The sequence below is a fragment of the Zingiber officinale genome, chromosome 11A (assembly GCF_018446385.1).
Source record: "Zingiber officinale cultivar Zhangliang chromosome 11A, Zo_v1.1, whole genome shotgun sequence".
NCBI classification, from domain to species: domain Eukaryota; kingdom Viridiplantae; phylum Streptophyta; class Magnoliopsida; order Zingiberales; family Zingiberaceae; genus Zingiber; species Zingiber officinale.
The window spans coordinates 41,997,427-42,003,524 of record NC_056006.1 but is presented as its reverse complement, the minus strand read 5'-3'; the positions used below and the strand labels follow the sequence as shown (position 1 = coordinate 42,003,524).

The 6,098-nt window shown below is 45.1% G+C and overlaps 2 non-coding genes across 2 annotated transcripts; both read left to right on the top strand.

Moving 5' to 3' along the window:
- Positions 1–3,490: 3,490 nt before the first annotated feature.
- On the top strand, positions 3,491–3,564 carry TRNAF-GAA. Its single transcript has one exon. It is a non-coding gene; the product is annotated as a tRNA-Phe (tRNA).
- Positions 3,565–3,806: 242 nt separating this feature from the next.
- Positions 3,807–3,881, top strand: TRNAP-UGG. Its single transcript has one exon. It is a non-coding gene; the product is annotated as a tRNA-Pro (tRNA).
- Positions 3,882–6,098: the final 2,217 nt, after the last annotated feature.

The following is a 6,098-nucleotide window of genomic DNA, read 5'->3' as shown; positions in this document are numbered from 1 at the left end:
TGAGAGCTTCAAGCAAGTGGACAGATAGGTTGTTTTCGACGCTTGAGAAGCAGTTGGGAGTTAGGAGGAATGCGATGTTCTGTTTTCAGGTTTGACATGACATTAGATAGGACCAATAGACTGAGATTAGACTGAGATTTTCGAAAGAATTAGTCAAGCAAGTAACTGATTGCCCATTAGTCAGGGCAGGAGTAGGCGGGATAATGGCTCTTTAGCGGGATAAAGAAAGCAAAGCCCCACCGATTCCCTTTCCTGACGAAGTCAATTGCACATAAATAGGAAGAGAAAGATCTGGGCGCTACGAGCAGGCATGCCGTGCATAATATTTTGTGAGTATAGGACGCATAAGAAGAAGTGAGGGAAGCTAGAGCAAGCTTAAACACAGAAAGATTTTAGGCTGTTGGGAGCTAAGAGAGATTGGCAATAAGAGTCAGGAGGTGCCGCAGCAGCAAATCGGCATATCGCTACTTCGATTTCTATTTTTTGGCATCCCGAAATTCCTTCTTATTGATAGATAGCACAGGGACGTAGCGGTAAATACCGAGGTTCTGTAAGAAAAGAAAATGGCTTTTATCCCAGGCCACGTCAGCAAGGAGCCTCACCTTCCTCTCACTTCGAAAGAGTGCTTCTTCAAAGCCCTCTCGCTGTCGCTCGAGATCTTTCAGAACCTTCGCTTTTCAGCCTTTATTGTGTAATGATGAGCCCCATTACGAATGCAGATGCGGTCATGGCGCAAAATTAATCTGCCTTCCGCAATCGCTTTGCCAAGATTCCAACTAGCAAGAATTTGCCCCTATCAGCAGGGGTAATGAGTTAGTGAGCTGGCGGGATCCATTTCCAATTCTTTTTCCCTTCTCTTTCGCTTAGAAGCCTGCTTGAAAGCCGTCTGGCCCCGTGAACAGTTTCGCAGAACAGCTCCCTCCCCAGCCCACAGCATAGTGTGGAATCTGGATCCTTTCATCGAGCACCATTCCTTTTAGGATGCTCGAGCGAAGCGAGAGGGAAAAGCATTTTACCCTCTCTCGCGATGCTACTCTATTCGATAAGCAGCCTCATCCGAATCCGCTCCGCTTCTTCGGCAGTGTCAGTATTAAGTGCTTTGCCTAAAAACATTATGCAAACTGTTGACTTAAGTCGGTCAGCATCTGCCGCAGACGAAAAGTCAATCTATGCCACTAGCTCCAAAAGACATGAGTGTTCACTCAGACTTCGTGGAGCCGATTCAGAGATTTCCTTTCCCGTTTAGACCGGCTTCTAAGACCAATAAGACCGCCAAAATTGTGGCACTTTTCTTATTCCCACCGAAGCTAGTACGCAATGAAGACCAATCCGCGAGATCAATCTCGTTCCGCTCGTATTCTTTCCTACGACCGAAAGGTTTCGAACTTCCGGTCGCAAAAAGGCCTTGAAGAAGCTTCGAATTTCATCTGTTGAAGATTTCATCTGAACGATGCGACAAGGAATTTCGCTACCTTAGGACAGTTAGAGTGACTGCCGCCGTTTACCGGGTTCCTTTTCAAGCCATATATGAGTCATGGCATCTACTCAAGGCTAATATCCGATCTATTACCAAGGAGACCAGCAGCCATCTACTTGTCTGCAAGAATTGAAAAACGAGTAAGCAATGATCCTCTTAAGATCGTTCCCAGTCAACTATCGGCTGGCTACTATTTTGCTCAAAACCAGCAGAGTACAATCCATCTTTTCCAAGACTGGGAATGCAGCCGATTCTCCTCAACCAACTGTCAAAAAGTGAAAGTGGAAATCATCCGGGAGATGGCCTTACTCCCCGTAGGTTCTACCCGAGAAAGCAGTTCCCTTTGGGTAGAACAAAACATCCTAGTGTCAGAAAGAGAGTGAGGGCACTTGCCTTTCAAAAATCACTTCTATTAGCGCCCATAGGGGTCGCGCCTTGCCTCTGAGGAAAGGAACTTAATCGTTCAGATGAAATCTTCAACAGATATCATTCTCTCTTAGCCCCCGGGAAACTAAAGAAATTAGATATTACCGACAGCAGCTCCCGATGAGACAAGATGCCTTGAAGTTAATGCACAAATGGAAAGAATAGCAGCAAATATTGACTATTGTTTCAGTTTTGAGTTCAAATTATGAGAAGATCATCCAAAGGTGACCTGTTGATACGATTCTACCTATCAGTATTTACCCTTTGAAGGAGAATTCCGTTAGCGAAGAAGGTATCAAAAGATACATTTAGTTCAATAACACTGGCACCTAAGGATATGGAATGGCCTTAGTTTTCTTCGCGCACACCTTCCTTCTCCTTTCATCACATTCTGCTAAGCAATCAGCCATAGACTCAGCTCAGACTAAGCCTTCTCGTAGCCCCTTCCTCACTTGCCTGGGAAAGCCTCACGGCCTCTGATCGAATCTAGCGCCTTCTTTCTCTTTTCGAGTAGCCAAGCCCCCCTATCCTGTGGTTCTAACAGATCTCGACTGAAATCCGAGGTTCAGAAGTTAGGCTTTCCGGAGAGAGCTTTTTTTATAGAGAGAGAGGTGAGTAAGGAGCTTGCTTACAGGCTAGCTCGTGCAATCAACGAAGCATTCCTTCGCCCACAGCAATAACAGCAACCACAGCAACACCCAACCCCCATCATAAGTATTTGTAGGCTTTAGGCCATTTACTCTTACCATCATAAGTATTTGTTGGCTTTAGGACATTTACTCTTACCATCAGCAGTATTTTGCCTTGCTAAGGTTCTCCGGGCACTACGGTAGGACGCAGATCGATCATGACGAGAATTGACTTCTCCGTAATGTAATAGAAGAATCACAGTCCGGCGACCAGATGAAAGTGAATGAAATTCGTCTGGTCGGAGGCACAAAGTTCATCATTCAGTGGTGGGTCTTCATGGGCCTCGCCCGCAGATTTTGATGGCTTGGATGCTGGGGATAGAATCTCGCTCATAGAGGAAGAGTTCGCGTGCTAGCGCGCTACGGCTTATGCGGATCATATAGCCCTTCGGGCGCACATGAAATTTCTATCAAGAACTTGGAGGGATGGCTGAGTGGCTTAAGGCATTGGTTTGCTAAATCGACATACAAGAAAATTGTATCATGGGTTTGAATCCCATTTCCTCCGGCACGGAAGTGTAACTAAAGGCGAAATTACATGAAAGAAAGGCACCATGGGTGGAGTTGGAGTCCCCCGGAGGGACAGAATAGCACTACTTAGTGAGACGGAGTGGAGAGCCTGTTGCGCGTTGTTTTTGTTTGACCGGACGCACTTCTTTCTTGCAGAACCTTCGGCCGAGTCCCTCTCCAACCAGTCTTTTTGTTTCAGAACCTGGACGTCTCTCGGTTCGTGAGCATGTTGGGAGATTAGGCGGCAGTTGAAAGAGTTGCTCGAAAGCTTGACGAAGAAGCGAAAAAAGCCCTATATCTTATCTCATTAGTAAAGCACTTTTGCCTTACCTTACTAGTCAAGTGCTAAGGTAGGGCGCTATTCGATGAAGAAAACTTTAGGAAAGTGGTTCAGGTAGCTCAGCTGGTTAGAGCAAAGGACTGAAAATCCTTGTGTCAGTGGTTCGAATCCACTTCTAAGCGGGCGAAGGTTATGAAAGAACGTAGCCGGGAGCGAGCCGGTTGAAATTCAAGTAAAAGAGGAAAAAATATGGAGCGCTCCTGCACTATACGGCTTTTTGGCGTCGCCCTGGAGGCAGAAACTATAAAAAAGCGGTTGAAACCTCGGATTGGTTCTCGCGTCCTTGTGCCAGGTGAGCGAGTTCGGATAAAATTTCTTTCTTTCTTCATCGATTGGGTAGATCTATATGCTTCGGAGGGTGAGACGAGGTGTAGCGCAGTCTGGTCAGCGCATCTGTTTTGGGTACAGAGGGCCATAGGTTCGAATCCTGTCACCTTGATGTGATGGTCTGATGTGCACAGACCCGTAGGCCTTAATTAAGGCTGATTTAAAAAAAAGCACATTGCTGCATGGTACTGACATTTTGTAGACGTGGTTCGGTTATTCAGCTGTGGTATCTTATGGACCTAAGATAGGTCACATCCGTTTCTTTTGTTCATCTTTCTTTCAATTTTTGCCTATTTTTTCTCCGCTACCCCCAAAACAAAAAGTGTGAGAGTCAACTATAGTTTTTCCAACACTTTCCTACAGAAAGGGTAATCCTCCTACGGGCAGTGGGTAAGGATTACAGACATTACATACAGGACTCAACGAGAACTGATTTTGGTTGTTGACCAAGCAAAGCAACTGAAATAACGGAACACTTTCTTATTCCCACTGAAGCTAGTACGCAATGAAGACCAATCCGCGAGTTACCTTATGACATCCAATAGCAGAAAGAAAGCTTGCATCTCCATCTTGGCTACGATCTTTCTTCTCTTACGAGATTTCTAATTACCTAAATATCATAATAAATGATGAAAACTGCGCCCCTAAAGGAAACCCGTCTCTTATTGAGATGTCTCTTTAACAGCGGAAAGAAATGCCGACATCTACTCGAGATGGCTTGACATTCCAGAACAGGAACTTCACTCATTTTAATGCCCGAAGTCATTACATCGCCTCTTAAGAGTGAAAAGTGCCTTCTTGCCTGACTCCGCCATGTTGAGTCTGTTTTCAAAGTTTTCCTCTCCCAAGACAAAAGGCTCACAGTCTTTCTTTTTGAGATAGGTGACAATGCTTCCCCAAGCCTTCTTCGCTTGCGCAGAACATTCCGTTCCTTCGAATTCGGGGAAAGCCCTCCCTGACTTTCTTTCTAAAGGTGTGTTTTGAAGCAGTGTGACTTTTGACTCCGATGTGAAAGTGTCTTTGGCCCTCCGGATGAGTGATCGTTGAAACACATTCGAAAGTTGGAGAATTCTTTTCACCATTTCTTCCCTATAAAGGTTTTGCCTCTCGGCATGACTCAAAGTGATCAGTAAAAACTTCCGGTCGCTATTTGGATTCATGTCGAACCTTAGTTGAGTGAAAAAAGAAAAGATTTGTTCTGTTCTGAGCTGGTCAATTCCATCCAAGTTTTCCGTTCAGCCTATAGTACCGAAAAAAAGTATACCGGACGATCGGACGATATGCGGATCGTCCTTCTCTTCATAGGGAAGAATCCTCTTCCCTTTGGGATGCTTCCACCCTCTACTCTAGGGCTTGACATCGCTAGGATAAGACCTTGATCCCTACTAACCCTTAGGCTTCTTCTTATCCCTGGTATGGTCAGAATACGGTTAGTTTATGAGCTCCCTTTCTCTGTAAGGCTTTTTAGCTTTCTTTTATATAAGGTTCTTTCTCCCTCTGAGTTGTTGGCTTAGGATTCACGACAGGAGGAAGGCTTCTTTCTCAATTTGCCAAGGCAGGAAATAGATATGAATTTCTACTTTTATCCATTACCATTGGGAGAGTGCCTAGCCATCTAGAGTCTGAGTTTCAGTTGGAGTTGTCGATGTCGGGCTAGGTGCTTTAAGACATTCATTCCCAGTCTCAGTCGTAGGTTCATTTATTTTGACTTTGATTCCGCCTTGGATTCCTGTGACGTGGAGAAGGCAAAAGACAAAAAGAGATATCTTAAGCATTTCCTCTTCCTGCTGCGCTTTATCTCCGCTCCGGGCTGTACTTCTTTCCTTCAAGCAGTCTCTCAGGGTCAGGGATAGTCTCAGTACCTTTTTTGAAACCTTCGTTCTCTCTATTTGAGCCAGTTGCCTGCCTTTTTCATTCTGCCTTTGACTCTTAGTAATCCGCTCCCGCTCAGGCCTTTTCTTTGCGAGACTCTTTTTTCCCAGTGGGAGTGATCTTAGATGAAGTTGGATTTGGATAGTCGGTAATACGATCTAGCCGAGGGAGGGAATATCAAAGAGTTTTGATCCCGGCCCAAAGGGTCTTTCAAATAGCGTCTTTCCACTTGTACTATCCCGGGGAAGGTATGGACAGGTAAAGGAAGCAATCCTGGGCTGAAAAGTGCTTGGTTAGCGAGAGCAAGGGAGGGTTTCGAAAAGGAGATGTTTTTTTTAAGCACCGTGAATAAACTCCAGTCAGAGTTCTAACATTGTTTATAGGTCTAGCAGTTGTAATCATACCTTTCATAAGGGAGTAATGGTGGCTTGAAGACTATCTCTTTCATTACTAGCCT